The following is a 19,317-nucleotide window of genomic DNA, read 5'->3' as shown; positions in this document are numbered from 1 at the left end:
GCTAAGAGAATTATAAAGATTCCACTTGTACGTAAATGGGGAGGTGTGACTAGCTTTAACTCCCTAACATATATACATTCAGTTGGCTATGTGTGTGATATTGTAAATATATTATTTGTACATGGAGTATATCCTTTGAATCCCTAGAGAGTGAGAGAAGTATGAAGGGAAACCCTACTGTGAAGTGTGCCCTACAGTAAATAATCATAAAAATGATCAGGACAAGCCTTTAACAAGTCAGCATACATATCCTCTGTGTGGGCATACATGTCCACAGCTTTCTTCTCCAGTTCATTTATGTCACAAGGCATAATCACCTTAGGGATTGAGAGTATTCGCATGTCTAACTCATATGGCTGAAGCAGTTTTATCTCTCTACTCCACTATGTTTACATGTAACAGGAAACTGTTTGGCTTCAACTTCCATTTCAACACAGTAAAAAACCAACCAACCAACCATGTATTTGTTTCAGATGTGAATGAGTGAGTACATTGGTACATGGAGTGTGCATTCTTGATCCGTTATGACTATGTAGATATTTAATGGACCCATAGTAATGGATCAATTAAATCAAACAATGTAGAATTGGGCAGCAACTATGTGAGGGAAGTCTACTTTTTAATGCAGAGGCTACAGTTATGAGGCAGTGATATTACACCAGGGTTATTACACTGGGGTGATATTACACTGGGGTTGCATAGCAAACATGTGAACAGCATATTTGAATATTTAAATACTTATGTACAAGTGGTTTGGAATCTGTTGGGCTAATTAACTTATAGCAGGGAGTACATGGCTTCCTGCTGCATGCAGCTTTTAGCTGAGTGTGTCCACGTTTTCTGTATTGCAGTATAGCTACAAGAAGTGTGAGAGCCACCCTGAGAAAGGTGTGCAGAATGACTTTTAGGTACCCGCTCCTCCCCCCATACTGCTGAAATAGCTAGATATGAACAGAGTTTGTGAGGACATTGCATTTTCAAATATTGTTCATGCTAATTTAGCATCTGAAGTGAGGAAGATTACAGTGATTACTTGTGAACCACAACAACAAAAAATTACAGCTCACAATAGTTCTAATCACAGAAGTAACTGCCTGAGAGAAGTCTGTCCCAGTATTTAGGGCCTGTATGTTGAGGTGACTGACCGAGCTTTTCTGAGGCTAAGATGTGTGTACATCTTAGGCTTACATGTATCCATAGCCAAATACACACATCTGCAACATTTTCCACCCAAGGGCATCCGCAGGACTTGGGTGGGGTGGGGTGGGGTGGAGGAGGGGCAAAGCCAGCAATCCAATACCCGTCCCCCCGCCACAGTTCCCATTGAACTACATGGGAACTGGCTCAATCGGGATGGGGAGGCAACCACTCTTGCCCTCCACCCCGCGGACGCCCATGACTCCACTATATCCATCCAACGCCAGGCACTTTCTCAGCCTTCCGAAAAACGGACAGGGCTCTGCGCGCTCGCCGAAGGGAGTTGGCAATTAGCGCCGAGCCGGCGGCCGACCAGCCGTCTGACGGGCTGAGGGAGGGCTGGTGCTGGTAGGCGGTGCGCCTGGCCCCCGCCTCCTTCTTGCCCCCCTCGGGGAGGCCAGGATGTTTACAGTCTTGACAGCGGCGACGGCGGCGGCACCACCACCAGGAAGCGGGGAGGAGGCTGAAGGGGCTGGGGTTCTTGGATCTCGTCGCGCTCCCTCCGGCGTCCGCTCGGACCACTTCGCCTCAGGAGCCAGCAGCTCTGCCTAGAGGGGAGTCGAGAAGGAAAAAAGGGGGGGAAATTGGACCTCGCGCGCGGACGCCGGCAGGCACCACCCTGCTGAGGTAACGTGAAGGGCTGAAGTGGGGGAGCGGGGACCAGAAGAGAGCCCAGCAGGGGCCCTCCCTTTGCGGCCTCCTCCTCCTCCGCGTCCTCGCAGGAGCGGTGTAGGGAAGGCGCGAGGCGGGCTATGGGGCGGGCGGGTGATAGCGAGCGAGCTGAGGAGCGACGATGACACGCAACAAGGAAATGGTTATGGGACGGCGGACGAGGAGGAGAAGTTGGCTGCCTGACTAACTCAAGGAACTCCTCCTGCCCGCCCCTCGACCGACAGCAGCTGATAGGCGCGGGGCCGCTCGAGAGCGCTCAGCGCAGGGCCGCCTTCAGCGCGTGCTGATTGGCTGCCTTGGTTAGCGTTAGGGTTCCCCTTGGTTGCTGCCGTTTGCTCTCTCTGACGGACGGCGGGAGGAGGACGGAGGGGGCGCTTGCGCAATGCGTGCTCTGGCGTATCCTAGTGATGGAAAGTTTTCTGGCTTGGTGAAGGGCAAGAAGGGGAGGTGATGCTTCATTGGTACCTCCTGTACACGCCGCTCACTGCGCTGCTGCTGCTGCTGCGTCTTAGTTCCGCTGTGCCCTCTCAGTGAGGCAGTCAGACGCGTGTGCCGTGCTTGGTTCTGAGTTGGCAACTTTGCCTTTTAATGTCCTTCTAATAAAGGGCGAATTGGGAAATATCCAAGGGACGCAACATCTTGAAACTTTAATGGGGAAGAGGCCATTTGCACAGGAATTCGACTACCTCAGAAATTTCTTCTGCAGTTGAGGGTTTTTTATTTTTATTTTTGGCACACTAAGATGCCTGCAGCTGAAGGGAGTGCAAGGCGCCCAAAGGAATGGGAGGAATTTTTATTTTATTTATTCCGATTTCTATAATGCCTTTCCAAAAATGGCTCAGGGCGGTTTACACAGATATATAATGAACAAATAAGATGGAACCCTGTCCCCAAAGGGCTCACAGTCTAAAAAGAAACATAAGGTAGACACCAGCAACAGTCACTGGAGGTACTGTGCTGGGGGTGGATAGGGCCAGTTACTCCCCCCCCCCGCTAAATAAAGAGAATCACCACGTTAAAAGGTGCCTCCCTATTATTATTGTAACAGAGACAGTTCACTCGCCCATACTAGAATGAAGTAGTGACTAAAGGCTAGGGCACTTTAAAAAAGAAAAGGTATACAGCTTCCATCACTGCTGATGCCTGCAGCCTAGAAATAGATTAGGGAAGTTCCATAATACGGATCCCCCACTAAATTATAAAAACATAAGAACAGCCCTACTGGATCAGGCACAAGGCCCATCTAGTCCAGCATCCTGTTTCACACAGTGGCCCACCAGATGCCTCTGGGGAGCCCACAGGCAAGAGGTGTGTGCATGCTCTTTCTCCTGCTGTTGCTCCCCTGTAACTGGTATTGAGAGGCAGCGTGCCTCTGAGGCTGGAGATGGCCCACAGTTTTTCCAAGGTGAAGAACCCCAGAGGCTGTAGCCTTGCCTCATAAGGAAGGTGCTCCAGGCCCCTGATAATTTTGGTTGTGCTCTTCTGCACTTTTTCCAGTTCAACAATATCCTTCTTAAGATACAGTGATCAAAGCTGTACGCAGTATTCCAGATGTGGCTGCACCATAGATAAGGGCATTATAATATTAGCATTTTTATTTTAAATCCCCTTCCTAATGATTCCTAGCATGGAATTTGCCTTTTTCACAGCTGCCGCGCACTGAGACAACACTTTCAATGAGCTCTCCACCACGACTCCAAGATCTCTCTCCTGGTCAGTCACCGAAAGTTCAGATCCCATCAGTGTATATGTGAAGTTGGTGTTTTTTGCCCCAATGTGCATCACTTTACACTTGCTTACACTGAACTGCATTTGCCATTTTGTCGCCCAGTCCCTCAGTTTGAAGAGATCTTTTTGGAGTTCCTCACAATCCATTTACATGATGAAAAAAAGCTATCAGCATACCTTTCTGCATTTATTTAGTCTTCTCTCCACTCTCCACTGGCATTGCTGGGACTAGTAAATTGCAGGGCTATTTGCACTAGAATGTTAGTGTGATTCTGAAGAACAGCTTCTATAGAGGTTTAAAACCACTGTAATGTGGATTACAGTGCAAAGGAACAGTTCCTGTGTGAAATGAGTTTAAGACTCTGCTGTGGGCAACGATAACTACAGCTACCATGTATGTGTGCATACACATGCAATGAATTAGTATTTCTTACTGTGGGAGGGTTTCTTACCTAATGGTGCAGCAGGCAAATGACTTGACTAGCAAGCCAGAGGTTGCTGGTTCGAATCCCCACTGGTATGTTTCCCAGACTATGGGAAAATCCTGTATCGGGCAGCTGCGATATAGGAAGATGCTGAAAGGCATCGTCTCATACTGCACAGGAGATGGCAATGGTAAACCCCTCCTGTATTCTACCAAAGACAACCACAGGGCTCTGTGGTTGCCAGTAGTTGACACCGACTCAACTGCACACTTTACTGTGGGAGAAACATATATAATTTCTACTGTTGTTTTTGTCCGTTCATTGTATTTTAGTTGTATGCAACTTGTACCTGAATCTCAACACTGCTTAGTCATTAAATTCATTGTGACTTTAGGCCATTTACCATCTCTCAGCCTAACCCATCTGTGAGGAAAGAACTGGGGGCAGGAGATCATAAAGTCACCCTGAGCTCCTTGTAAGAAGGGCAATATTAAAAATAGAAGGGCAATATTAAAAAGTAATAAATAAAAACTCTATTATTCCCTACTAACTGAGCAACGAGACACCTTTTAAAATGGTTGTTCTCTTATACTTAGCAGGGGGCGAGCAACTGACCCTATCCAACCCCAGCGCAGCATCCCTCCAGTGGCTGTTGCTGGTATGTTCCTTATGTTTAATTTTAGACTGTGAGCTGTTTGGGGACAGGGGAGGGGACCATCTTTTTTATTTATTCTTTATTTTTCTATGTAAACCGCTTTGAGAACTTTGGTTGAAGAGCTACATCTGGATGACATTCTGAAAACTGCTGTATACGTTTGTGGTATTTCAATATCAATGTACATGTTCCTAGGAAGTGGTAAGAGATAAAGTAGTAAAACATAGAATAGTGGGGACCCAATATATATTCTCTGGCTCTCAGCCAGTGTCAACCACTGGCTAGGACCGGGGAGACCTGAGTTCAAATCCCCATTCAGCTATGATACTTGCTGGGTGACTCTGGGCCAGTCACTTCTCTCTCAGCCTAACCTATTTCACAGGGTTGTTGTGAGGAGAAACCTAAGTACGCAGTACAGCGCTCTGGGCTCCTTGGAGGAAGAGCGGGATATAAAATGTAAAAATAAAATAAATAAATAATAAATAAATAAATAAAACCAGCAATCTCTCTGCCATCTTTGTACACCAGTGTGCATATTTACAAAATAGTTTGCCTGTTACATAGTTAGGATGAATGTTCTGAGAGCTGCTCCCATGGAAGCACGTGTAGATGTGGGGCTTAGTTTCCCCCAAATCCTTTGTTAGGGACAGATTCAAGATTTCATAGAAATGACTTGTTGACTCTGTTACTTGCTTGTTCACTTGAACTTGTCTTTTCATTATAAATGGTAAGCTGCCAAGCTGAAAACAACCCACTAGCCAAGTAGTTTGCCAGGTGTGTGACACTCCTCTGCCCCGTTTTCACAATTGCAAGAGATTTATTGAATTGCTGGTGGGCTGCAAAATAATTGATTAGCTTATTTAGCTCAGTGCATAACAATCCTGATATAAATGAATGCAAGGCTGAAGATAGTACATTGTTCTAGGAAAAATGATTGTGTAGACAGGCTCTTAAAATTAATTGTATGCAAGCATTTTTGCTTCTAAAACCAGGGTCTTTTTAGGTGGTCTAAACTACTGTGATTGCACAGAGTTGCCATAGGGCCTAGATTTTGCAGCGTTCTGGGAATGATTCATGTCTGTTAACTTCACTAACAATGGGGGTAAAAGGTGAGATTTCTTGCACCTCTTTTCTTGCCATTTCCTTTTTTTCCATTCCATTTCTGCCACTTTTAAAAGTGGAACATTTTAAAACCATTTGGCTCTTGCTTTCATCATTCCTTTGGATTTTATTTCTGGTGAAATTGATGTTCCAGTGACAGCACATCTCTCATTTGTTGGTGAGAGATGAGCCTTCCAGAAGTTCCCATTTACTTGAAAAAAGCAGAGAGGAAAAACAGAAATGTCAACAAAGAGTTATGATGTAAGTGTGGGAAGACTCGAACTAAAAAATACATAAGTTTTTGTAACGTGGTACTGAATAACAGCCTGATCTATGCAGGTTTACTCAAAGTCACTTCAAAGCCCAATGGACTTATTCTCAAGGAAGTGTGCATAGGATTGCATCCCAGTTGCGTTATTATTATTATTATTATTATTATTATTATTATACATATTTTTATACCGCCCAAAACTTACATCTCTGGGTGGTTTACAACAAGATAAAAACAAAAGTAAAACATTAGTTAAAAACAAAAACAAGAAATGTAAAACACAACAATTTAAAATTTTAAATCAATATTCTAAAACAACATTAAAACACTCAAAACAATATCAGTTAAAAGCCTGGGTGAACAGATGCGTCTTTAAAGACTTTTAAAAAGTTGTCAGAGATGGGGAGGCTCTTATCTCACTAGGGAGCGCATTCCAAAGCCTCAGGGCAGCAATGGAGAAGGCCCATCCCTGAGTAGCCACCAGACGAGCCGGTGGCAAATGCAGATGGTCCTCTCCTGATGATCTCAGTGGGCGGTGGGGTTCATGACAAAGAAGATGTTCTCTTAAATACCCAGGCCACAAGCTGTTTAGGGCTTATAGGTTATAACCAGCACCTTGTATTTTGCCCAGAAACATATTGGCAGCCAGTGTAACTCCTTCAATATGGGAGTAATATGGTCTCTCCTGGATGACCCAGAAACCAGCCTGGCTACTGCATTCTGGACCAACTGTAGTTTCCGGCCTACGTACAAGGGCAGCCCCACATAGAGCGCATTACAGTAATCCAGTCTGGAGGTTACCAGCAGATGTACCACTGTTTTGAGGTTGTCTATCTCAAGAAACGGATGCAGCTGGCGTATCAGCCAAAGCTGATAGAAGGCACCTCTGGCCACTGCCTCAACCTGGGACACCAGGGAGAGACTTGGATCCAGAAGTACCCCTAGACTGTGTACCTGTTCCTTCTGGGGAAATATGACCCCATCCAGAACAGGCAGATCAAAAATCTCTCAAGTTTCGACCCCGCACAATGAGTACCTCTGTCTTATCTGGATTCAGTCTCAGTTTGTTATCCGTCATCCAGACCATTACTGCCTCCAGGCAGGCATTTAGGGAGGTTATGCCTCCCTACTTATTAACAATAAGATTGTAGGCTCAGTGGAATTTACTTCTGAGTAAACAAGTATGAGATTGAGCTGTGCACTGAGTATGACTGGGTTCAGATGTAACAACAAACCATAGTTTGAGGGTTTACACAAGAGCTGTGTTGAGCCTCAAGCTTCCATACTTCCTTTCCCCATCTCTTTCATGTATAAGGGGGAGGAAAGTTAAAGCTTTTTCATTATGTCTAGGTATGGTTGCATACTTCGAATCTCCCCTTTCATATAGAGAATAATAGTTTTTGTAGGCTCTTTTAATGCCAGCTTAATTGTATTGAATTTCATCCAGTCTTTATGCAACCTGGTCCTATATAAAGTTAGGTATGCCAATGCCTATTGAAATCTAGGGGTTTGGGCACACCTAAGTCTACATAGGACTTAATAGTACTTTTTTTTTTGGTAAGGAATATATAAAAATATTCTTTTTGTGTGTTACAAATGTTACTCTCAGTTAAGCTGGGGTTTATTTGAATTTATTCCTGAAAGGAGGAAACCCTTTTCAAAGCAGGAGAGTAATGGAATGCTAACAAGTTGTTCTAGTAAGAACTAATCAGCCTACTTTCCTTTCACTGTCTCTACAACTGGACTAAATTTGGTGCAAATCGAGGTCCACAAGTTAGATCTCTTGAACCTCAAATGTTCATGTTTCCCATCTTGGATCGGAGTGGATTACAAACTGCACCATTGAAGTGTCCCTGTGTGTCACTCACTACAGCTGTTCCAAATTTGGTTCAAATCAGTTAGACGGTCCTCAAGTTAATGCACTTGTGCCTCAAAGGTTTACGTGTCTGCCATCTTGGATTGGGGTGGAAGACATTGTCACAAACTACGCCGTTGAGGTGTCCCTATGTATCCCTACAACTGTACCTGATATGGTTCATATTAGTCTAGTCATTGTGAAGTTGATAGGCGGGGAAACACGGACGGACACATACAAAATGCCGGGTGGTCTCATAAGCCTACTGGAAAATAGGCTACAAATTACAATGCAGTCTTAGGGTTCTTCTAATATCCTTAAAATGCTGAATTCCTTATAGTGATTTATGTGTTGCCAGCTTTCTTTGTGTGACAATAGTGTTGTTTTTTATCCAATTATAAAAATTTTATCGTAGAGAAATTTATTTTGACATGATAAATATATTTCTTTGTGTGTGTGTGCATTTTCAAAAAAAGAAGCTAAGAAAAATATTGAAGCACACGCCCATTAATCATCTTTAATCAGCCCATCATTTATTGCCTCTTCAGAAATGGAAGTGTTTTCCTTACTATGTTAGTTTTATTATATTGAAACTTTAGTTGTTTTAGAAGATGCTAATGATGAGATATAAAGGTGGTTTGTTTTTAGTTTATTTAGGACTGGGAATATGCTGCATATGTTTCTAATGAATTAGTTTCTTGATAAAAGTACAGCATGCCTGTAGTGTGCAAAGGGATAACAGAGTCTGGGCCTCGTTGCTGAGATAGAGGACATCAGAGTCAGACCAAACCCTGTAATTGTCTGCAGTCTCCCACATAGGAACCAATTCAATTAAAAGTTGGCTTTTCCCTCTTTTTGTGGGGAGGAGGGGTTTCTCTTCTTTTGTGAGTCTCTTCTGAGGTTTTACAGAGCGAGTTGGTGGGGAAGGAGAGAAGAGAAGGTGGCAAAGTGCCTTTCTGTCTCTCTCCCTGAGGCCTTTCTCAGCTTCAGCTGAGAAGGTGGCTTGGAGGCCTGTGCAGTAGAAGAACCCCAAGGAGAAGGATAAAAGCTATAGTCGGGACAGTAATGATAGTCAGTTTGTGTTAGCTCATTCTTTTCTTTCTCTGTATTGCCTGGGTGTTTTAATAAGGCTGAGGCCTATCTTTCTATTCCTCCCCCCCCACCGCCTGCCACCATTTGCTCCAGTTCATATAAGATTGTAACAATGGAGCTTTCTGAGTTGTTAATAGTAAGGCTCTACACACAATTAGTGTGAGGAGCTGAAAGGGGTTCAGCGGGGAGAGCGGGTTTGACCAGGGAGAATGGGTTTGATCATTTACCCCTCCTTGGGTGGGCGGATTGTTGACCCAGATGAGTAGTGGCTTGGCTCCGGTGCTTCCGTGCCTGGCCATGGCTCGCACGGCAGCTCCGGGGGCCGGATGAAGGCATGGTGCCCAGCCCCACCCAAAGCCCCAGTAATGCACCATGCAAGTGCATGGTGCATCCCTGGGATCCCCTCTCCCTTCCCCTGAGTGCGCCAATTGAATGAGGTTGACAGAGCACTCGCTCCGTTAACCTTGTTTAAAGGAGTGGCTCCCTAAGCGGGCTTGCCGCTGAGCCGGCGGCGGAAGCCACACAGGCGGTTCTCATGACCAGCAGAAACCAGGCTGGGCTCCCTTAACCCTGTTTTTGCTTGTCATGAGAATAGCTTCACTGTTTCATGGGTGCTCAGTGGGGAAAGGTGGGCCCCCAGTCACATGCCTCCCAAGCCCTAGGCCGAAGGAGCCACAATTTTCTAATATTTCCCCCAAGTGATTACTTTGCAGTTTCTGGTCTTTGGTGAAACTGTGAGGGAGACTGGGTACCCAGTCTGGTATACCCTCAGGGGAAGGGGTCAGAAAAAACCTTCCCAGATTGTGTACAGGTGGTAGCAACAGTATACTAGTCAGGGCCCACCCAGAAGGTTCAGCACCTTACAGGTGAAACTCGGAAAATTAGAATATCGTGCAAAAGTCCATTAATTTCAGTAATGCAAATTAAAAGGTGAAACTGATATATAAGACAGACGCATTACATGCAAAGCGAGATAAGTCAAGCCTTCATTTGTTATAATTGTGATGATCATGGCGTACAGCTCATAAAAACCCCAAATCCACAATCTCAGAAAATTAGAATATTACATGGAACCAATAAGACAAGGATGGACGAATAGAACAATATCGGACCTCTGAAAAGTATACAGTGTACTGTGCTTGATTGGCCAGCAAACTTGCCTGACCTGACCCCATAGAGAATCTATGGGGCATTGCCAAGAGAAGGATGAGAGACATGAGACCAAACAATGCAGAATTGCTGAAGGCCGCTAATGAAGCATCCTGGTCTTCCATAATACCTCATCAGTGCCACAGGCTGATAGCATCCATGCCACGCCGCATTGAGGCAGTAATTGCTGCAAAAGGGGCCCAAACCAAGTACTGAATACATATGCGTGCTATCAGAGGTCCGATATTGTTCTATTCTTCAATCCTTGTCTTCTTGGTTCCATGTAATATTCTAATTTTCTGAGATTGTGGATTTGGGGTTTTCATGAGCTGTACGCCATGATCATCACAATTATAACAAATTAAGGCTTGACTTATCTCGCTTTGCATGTAATGCATCTGTCTCATATATCAGTTTCACCTTTTAATTTGCATTACTGAAATTAATGGACTTTTGCACGATATTCTAATTTTCCGAGTTTCACCTGTAACTCTTCGACACCTTGACACTTGTATCTCCTAGACATTCATATATAGCAGTAACTTACATTAATTAAAGTATTTATATACCCTCCTTCCAGCACCATGCTGCTTGAGAAGGCTCACAACATCACCACAATGAAACAACATACAGTAAATAAATAAATAAATACACAGGCAGCAAGCAGTATCTAAAACACCAATGGATATATTAATGGGCTTACTGATGCTCCAAGGAACCCTTAGACTGGTTGTCATTTAGACGCTGGAGATCTAAATTCTTTTCTCAGTCTTCCAGGAGACTTTTCAGTTTGTTGCATGTTCCAGCTGGATGCTCCAGAAAGGTTTGATGCATGGCAGGAATACATTTCAATGTGCTCTTAGTTCAGATAATGAGTTTTCTACCTACAGTTATGTGTGTTCTTTATTTTCCATCTCAAGGTCATTCCCCCCCCACCTTAATATCTTTGCTATTGATGAGGAAATGAACAGGTTTCCTTTGCATTCGTGGTTTCCTTCATTATTTATTACTGTCAGTTACTGCAGCCGGAAGAAAGTTTTATTTCCTGTGGAAGTTAGGAAATAAACAAGAGCTGAAAGATACTAATCTTTTCTATTTTATAAGCAGAGACAATATTTTAGAGCTGATTAGTAGATTAAACAAGGCGTGCACACAATTTGTGATCCGCCAACAAGAATGCAGTCAAGGTTGTGTATTGTGCTGGCCTTCCAGATGCTTGACAACCACCAGTTTTGTAGTCTCCGGCAGACAGCAAAAAGAGGTTTTTCAAGCCCCTGGTGGGCCACCACATATGGCAGGTGGGGCTGTGTTTAGCTTTGTAGTTGCAAATTGTGTGGGCTTGGAATTTAAGCAGTAACCAGGACTGTGAACAAGACATTCAATTATAAAATGTCTGTACGTTTTTTTATTCTGTTGAAATGGCTGAGTGCTAGATTACCAATAAACTAAATTAAAACAAATTAAAACAATGTAAAATACACAAAAACTGGAATATAGCCCAGCCATAAAATAATATGTAATATACCTCCAATGAACAGTGTATATTGCAACAGATATAATTGGGAAGCCCCATCCCTGTACTGACACAATTTGAAGCTCTGCCTCCCCTCACTCAGTCCGAGGATAGCATTTGTCCAAAGAGACAAACACTGAACTTGTGGAGAGATTCTCCCTGTGATTTAGAACCCTGGTGCTCCAGTTAAATCCTATACTCAGTCTTCAAAATTTGAATTTAAAAGCCTATTTGTAGCTTTCATTCTGAAAGGTACTCTGGTGACCTACAACATTGCTCCTGCTTCAAGTTTTCTTGTCAACAGTGAGGACTAGGGAGTTTGAACAAAACAAAGCTTAGAAATAGGTAACTTAAAAAGACGCAAGAGATGCAAGTTTTGGGCGGCATAGAAATGTGATAAATACATAAATAAACACCCCAAAATGCAGCAAAATAAGGAAAAACTAAAATACCAATTTTGCAGTAGAAGCTATATGTAAGAGTGCCTCTGTGTGCATGCAGAATGGTATTAAGTAACTAGTCGGTCTGACTCTTTACCAGCTGCTGACAACAACTAATCAGTCCAAGACTCCTGACCTCATTTTCAGTTTAAAACCTGTACAACATGGAGATGACCACATATATTGCGGGCGAGAGGGCAATGGTCATTAACTGGGAGGTAGAAAAGTCACATGCTTTGAGAGCGGAAACGGGAACACGGTGGAGTGCTTGCTTCTGCTTGATGTTGCCATTGGGACTGTCTACAGGTAAAATGTGCCATCAAGTTGATTTTTACTCCTAGCGCCCACAGGGCCCTGTGGTTTTCTTTATACAGGAATACAGGAGGGGTTTACCAGGGGCAAAGTAGTGGCCATGGGCTGCCCCACTACATACAGGTGCTCTTGAGGGAGGGAGGAATGGCTTGTGATCCCTGAAGGTAAGAGATGATAGTCACCCTAAAAATCCCCAAGCAGCAAATAAGGCCTGCTGGCTGTTTTGGTTAAGTGAAAAGAAACAGGTAGGAGAAAATGAGCCCAGGAATAAAGCCTGCAGAAATGCCTCTGCTCCTAGCTACTTTCAATGACAAAAATATGCTTTTAGCAATGTTTTCTATCAGAGCTCATACTGGAATAGGTGATAGCAAGATAAGCAAAAGACTCAGATAAGTAAAGACAATCATTTCAATCTTGATGAGAAGCTGACTTGACTTGAGATATTTCCAAGAGAAAAAACATCATCTTAGAACTAGCAGACCACAGCCACTAGCGGCAGCCTAGCATTTACCGCATTATAGCAAAGGGTGATTACCTTGCAGCTTACATTAATTACATGTGCACATTAGCTGTGTGGTTTTATGTTATTGTTTCACTCTTATTGTTTTATGTTATGTTATTGTTTCACTGCGGTCCTTGGGTATGAAATAAGTTGCCCAGCCCCAGTGGAAACAACTTGAAATGGAGTGGAAAAATATTCCCTTTGTTATGCTTTAACAAAGAAGGTAGCAAAATCCTCTGTGCTGAGGGCCACATCATAAATATATCATGAGCCAAAGGGCAGCTGCAGTGAAACTGCATACCTTATTTGCTGATAATTAACATAAGTTGCCTAACAAATTTCATGTACATGCCAAACAGTGGACAAGATGTCCTTTATTTTACCACATATGGAAATGCTTGAGCCAAATTCTTGAATAATCTTGTTATATGGATAAACAAATCAGTAGTGCAGAAAAAGGCAAAGACTCTGGTCTTCTTTTATTAAGTTTGCTATCACACTTTTCAAATCTAGCATTCATTAAGGCTAGAAACCTATGCCACAAGCCAGAATTTTGTTAAATGCATTTGTGTCCTGTGGAATTTAAGCAGAAATAACTGTATGTTGGGTTACAATTTCTGATTATAATCCATATACTAATGGATTGGTGATCTGACTGACATTGGTTTTAAAGGAGTTGAACTGAATTCCTGATTGTATTAAAGGGACTTATTATGGTTAAGAAGAGATTCTGGAGGCATGAGCATCATCCGTACATCCCCGGAGTTTACGGAATTTAAAACACTTTTGGGTGGGTTTGATATGAGAACTGCTAAAAAAGAATCTCCAAACTGTTTTCTTCTTTAAAAAAAAAAAGCTACTGAGAGGGAAACTTCAGAGAAATTCAGCTGAGTGTACAACTATTGTGCACTCATCACACTCTGAATGATAGTATACATTAGCTGTTCACAGATAAAACAAATGTACTGTTAATCATGTGGACCACACAGTCAACATACTGTCTAGCATTGACACCAACCTGCTTGGCATCCTAATGTGATAGGTATGTGCTTTGGTTTAGGTGCTTTTGAAGCGTACAGTGACTTGTCTATTCAGCAGTAGGAACTACTGTAGCAATGAACAGAGTTAATGAAGCTTTGCCAGTTCTCTCCCATGCATATGGCCTTGACCTTCGTTTAGTGGACACAATGTGGCTCAAGTACGTTAAACAGGACACATATATGTCTGTGTGGTTTGCTGGCATTATCTCTATTGCTTATAAAAGAGTTGAGACAGGAAACATCTCTGGAGCAATAATATTTAGCTACTTAGTACTGTATTAATATGTTGGTAAAGGTGAAAGATGATAACTGGTAGTTTTAGATTTTTAAAAAAATCTAACATTAAAAAACCCTTCTTTTAAAAAGGAGATCATGCTTCTCAAAGTATGTAGTTTATTGCTTTGACATTTGTGAGTGACGTAAAATCATTGTTTGTTTGTTTGCCTTGTGAACCAAAGTGATGTTTCCTCTTGACATATACCTGACAGGAAAGAGCAGAACAGGAGATACACATAGGAAGAATGTGTGAATGTGGGAAGTCAAGTCACCCCCACCCCCCGCCTTTTAAACTATATTTTGAGAACTGAAAAGTTATTCTCTGTTTACACTAGTGTCGTTCCATTGAAGTGAATGGTATTACACCAATATAAAGTGCAAGCCTAGATTTTTGTGAGGAGGGGAATAAATAGTCATAGCTCAATTGCCAATGAGAGCCCACCAAGAATAATACTCCTCTGTAAGTAAGTAAAGCTCTATTTTCCTATTTAAATAAAAGGTGGAAATTGTGTTTGCAATGCTGATATACACTTGGTAAGGAATGACTATTTCTTCAAAGGGTCAAGTACACATTTTTCTTAAAGCAGTCAGGAGCATAATGTAGCCATTTTGCTGACGCTCAACAGGTCAGTGCCTGGATGGGAAACCACTTGGGAACACTATGTACTCTGCTTTGGGTTTCATAATGGAAGAAAGGCAGGATATAGATGAAATAAATGTGAAATGTTGCTGCAACCTAACACTGCTGAATGACTATACACAACAATATAGTAGCAGATTGTAAAGTTGTGCCGTCGAGTCGGTGTCGACTCCTGGTGACCACAGAGCGCTGTGGTTGTCTTTGGTAGAATACAGGAGGGTTTTACCATTGCCTCCACCCACGCAATATGAGACGATGCCTTTCAGCATCTTCCTATATCGCTGTTGCCCGATATAGGGGTTTCCCATAGTCTGGGAAACATACCAGCGGGGATTCGAACCAGCATTGCAATCTCTGGCTCCCTAGGCAAGTTACTTCCCTGCTGTACCATTAGGTGGCTGACTGTAGTCACAAAGAAATGAGAAGCCAATAGATGACTTATTTCAGCTCATGTTTCACTTATTTGGATCAGTTTGAGAATCTAGCTGCTTTAAAAAAAATTGGATTCTTTTTATTCTGTTTTGTCAACTTCTTAATTCTGTTTCTGCTTTTATTAGCTGTCCTGTGTGTTTGGAATATATTTTACATAAACCAGCATGAGCAAGAAAAAATGTTTGGTGGTCTGGTTTTGCAAGTTATTCCTAACCTAAAAACAAGCTGCTGTTTGATTAAAAAGTGCCATAACTCTTTGGCAGGAAAAACTCCAAAGGTGCCAAAATAACACATGCCCCCAACAGTATGCTTGGTTCTTCCTTGTCCATCATACGTGTTATTTGGGTTGTGTTTTGTATATGCCTAACACAGTCCTAAGCATGTCTACCTGGAAGTAATCCCTTGCTCCTAAGTAAAGTGGCAGCCTAAATGTCCCTTCAGGTAGCAAGCTCTCACATTTCCATCACTTTCCAGCAACCCAATGATAAATCAAGTCTAATGTCAAACTATCTTCTTCCTAATAAAATACCAGGCTTTTCACCTTCCATAACAGACAGAGAATAACAAACATGCAAAGTTTCTAGGAAAAGAAAATATATATTGCTTCCAGTCACACTTTCAAAATATCTCAGTACCAAAATAAAAAAACTCGTTATTTCTTTAAAAACAGGATAATGTCACATTTATTTGTAATATACACTAAGAGAGGAGATTACAGCTGCAAGTTTTTATCAACTATGATTAATCACTAATGCTGCGTTTGATTGGTGAGGTCAAATTTTAATTGTTAGTGATGTTTTTTAAGGTAACACTCAGTTCTTGAGGCTATTTGGGTTCTGGTGTATTAGTGTAAAAAGGGATCAAAACAAAAATAGGTAATGAGGTTTTGGTAATATGTAATACTAGCCAACCCTGCACAGAACATCTGTGCGCTCTTTGGGGCCAGTGGTTACCTCTCCCCCCCCGCTTTTGCCCCAGTCTCCGCTTCCAGGCCCAGCCGCCTCTCCTCCCCACCGCCACTTTTGCCCCCCCTTTATTTCCCCCCTCTTGGACTTTGCCTCCGCAGCCAGGCCAGGCCCACCGCCTCTGGCCTCCATGGCCGACCGCCAGCGCGGCAACCAATCTTCCTTGGTGCACCTCAGCCAATCAGGCACTTCCGCTGCCCAGCCAATCAGCTGGCTGCTGGGACACACATTCCAAGGCACACCCAGGAGAATTATATATATAGATGGCACAGTCATGCCAGTATAATAAAGAAAGGAGTGTTTTCAACATTCCGCCATTATATGCCCTGAACATTCTATTACTTATAAAATCAAAAGTATCAACTTAATTCCCTGACATCATGCACACATCACTTTGTGGACAAGAGACACCACCCCTCCAAATGTAGTGCAAATCACAGTTGCAAAATGTCTTAGTTTAAGTTTAAGCAGTGACTTAAACTTAAGCAGTTTACGTTTTTAACTCTTAAAGAGAGGTTTCAAAGTTTTGGAGGTAATTCATACAATCAAAAGCCCTTTTCTACTTGGGTTTGGGAGCTGTGTGTGCTCCCAATTTTAGATTGTGTGGAAGCAAGGTAAGAGGACAACCTGGGTAGAAGAGATTGTGTAAATGACCTCTTGGCGACCTTTCCCCACCACAGATAGTGTGTGTGTAAGCATTCCCCCAAAATTCAGAGCCATACTTGACTGGTGCCTTTTGCTGGTTTGAAAAACACCAATCTAGTGATTTTTGAGAAATTTTTGTTCGAAATCCGCATAACAAAAGGGGAAATAATTATGGGAAAGTTAGCTAAAAGCATACTTGAGTCTGCCCACTGAGAATTCTGAAGCCAAAGTTGGGAGGGGCATGTCTTGGCAACTTTTAGCAGGTGACTTCCTGGTTCTGAAAATAGGTGCCTGACAAGGACAGTCTATGAGAATTCTGGGACTTATATAATTAAACCACAATTTTTCCTCCTCCCTTTCTTTTCATGGGCTTCCCGCACCTGCCCTCTTTGTTCCACTCCCACCAAAGGTGGGTGGGGGGAGAAAAGTTTGAAACAGATTACTAGAAAGCAAGGCCATTGATTTCACTGGAGCTTACTTCTGAGTAAATACACAAATATCAGGACCAGCAGAGATCCTAAGCAAGAATGTGGGCTTTCTTTTTTTCCTTTCTCCCAGCCCCTCAGCAAAACATAGAAAACCTTATTGTGGGGGGACCCCATTTATTTCTCTGAGGTTTGCTTCTAAGTAAATATATAGGGTTGCTAATTGTCCTGAACTATGCAGGATGTCCCAATTTCGTGCAAGGAGATGCTTATCCTGGTCAGGACTCAATTTCTCCCACTTTTTGACCTTTAGGAAGAAGAAAAAAATATTTTTTATACTTTAAAATCCGCTGCTGAGCGACGGGGCAGAGACACAGCGGCGAGAGCTCTCCCGGCCGCTTCCTAAACTATGCATGGCTCTGGATGGGGCAGTGGCAGGGCTTGTTGGGGTGGCGTGCTGGTGACAGGTGTGCCGCTGTGGCGTAGTGCTTACATTCACTGAAAAGCTCTGACTCACCGCCATTCCTTGCAGGAGGGAGGGGAGGACCTGCGAGGGAGGGCGAGAGAAAGGCTCCCTTCCTCGGCCCTGAGAAAGGCTGCCTTCCTTGGCCCAGTAAGGCCCTCCTGAGCCTTAAGACCAGCATTGCAGAGCCTGCTCTCTGGCGCCTGACTAATTCAGATTTGATTTGTTACAACCATAAACAGGGTATTTTCAGTAGTGGCTCTGCAGTAGTGGAATAACTTCCCAGAAAGATCCACCAAACCTCCATACTCGCTGCTTTTGAAGCGGCCTTAATATCTTATTCTGCAAGAATTCTTATTCTGCAAGACTTTTAATAATTTATTGGTGTGTGTCTATTTTTATGGGTTGCTGCTTTTCTACAGTTTGTTTTATTGTAATGTAGTTTAAAATATATGGGGCAGTGGTTATTCCCACTTTTAAATATATACCACCTCATTTTAAAGGCAAGATGTAAAATAAATACTTGACCTAAACAATCCATCTCCTTTCTCATAAATGCACTTGCCATATATATATTTACTAAACCATCCTTGCATTTATTTCACTAGCTTGGCCCTGTGGTCAAACCAATTCTTAGTTATGGACAGAGAAACAAGAATCCCCTGCCAGCCAAAACTATTTGTTTAACCTTTGGAATGAGGACAAATCTTGTGGCAGTTATGCACTGACATATTTATTGTAGTGTGAGCCTATGTGGATTGCAGTACACTTCTTCAGATGTATGAAGTGAAATAATCAGTAGGTAGCATGCGTGTGAGAGAGAGAGAGAGAGAGAAAGAGAGAGAAACTCTGCTTATCGAAGTTTTCAATTCATGCAATTCATGACCACACAAATTGTGTCTGCGCATCCAAAGAAGCCATGTGCACTGTGCATGGGTTGTTGGGAGCGTGGTTGCAGCAGGAAGCTGTATGGGGCAGCGGAAAGCAGGTAAGGACCTGCTGTACTCTCTTTTAAAGGTCCCACTTACTGCTCACCCCGCGCCCCAGTACCGCCAAACCTCGGCACAGTTAGGAACATAGGAAGCTGCCATATACTGAGTCAGACCATAGGTTCATCTAGCTCAATATTGTGTACACAGACTGGCGGCGGCTTCTCCAAGGTTGCAGGTAGGAATCTCTCTCAGCCCTGTCTTGGAGATGCCAGGGAGAGAACTTGAAACCTTCTGCTCTTCCCAGAGCGACTCCATCCCATGAGGGGAATATCTTCCAGTGCTCACACATCAAGTCTCCCATTCATATGTAACCAAGGCAGACCCTGCTTAGCTAAGGGGACAGGGGACAGCTCTCCTTTCCAGTTCTTTGTGCCGATTGATCAGAATGGACTGTGAATGACATTTTAGATTGATACTGCTCTTATTCTTCTGGTTAAAACTAGTCATAAATGACTAAATTAACACTTGCAGGAATAAAAAATCCCAATTTAATATATTCTTTAGACACACTTGTGATTCTAATCCAT

The 19,317-nt window shown here is 42.9% G+C and overlaps 1 protein-coding gene across 2 annotated transcripts in view; it reads left to right on the top strand.

Moving 5' to 3' along the window:
- Positions 1-1,284: 1,284 nt before the first annotated feature.
- Positions 1,285-19,317, top strand: part of NEK7 (NIMA related kinase 7) — a 115,954-nt gene continuing 97,921 nt past the window's right edge. Inside the window, exon 1 of one of the 2 annotated variants that reach the window (XM_053245249.1) lies at positions 1,285-1,824. The gene's annotated coding sequence lies outside the window, so the exon portion shown is untranslated. The remainder of the gene's footprint in view (positions 1,825-19,317) is intronic. The other variant, XM_053245253.1, reaches the window with a different exon arrangement.

The sequence above is a fragment of the Hemicordylus capensis genome, chromosome 4 (genome assembly GCF_027244095.1).
Source record: "Hemicordylus capensis ecotype Gifberg chromosome 4, rHemCap1.1.pri, whole genome shotgun sequence".
Taxonomy (NCBI): domain Eukaryota; kingdom Metazoa; phylum Chordata; class Lepidosauria; order Squamata; family Cordylidae; genus Hemicordylus; species Hemicordylus capensis.
The sequence above is the reverse complement of the archived record's forward strand: the minus strand, read 5'-3'. Positions and strand labels throughout refer to the sequence as shown.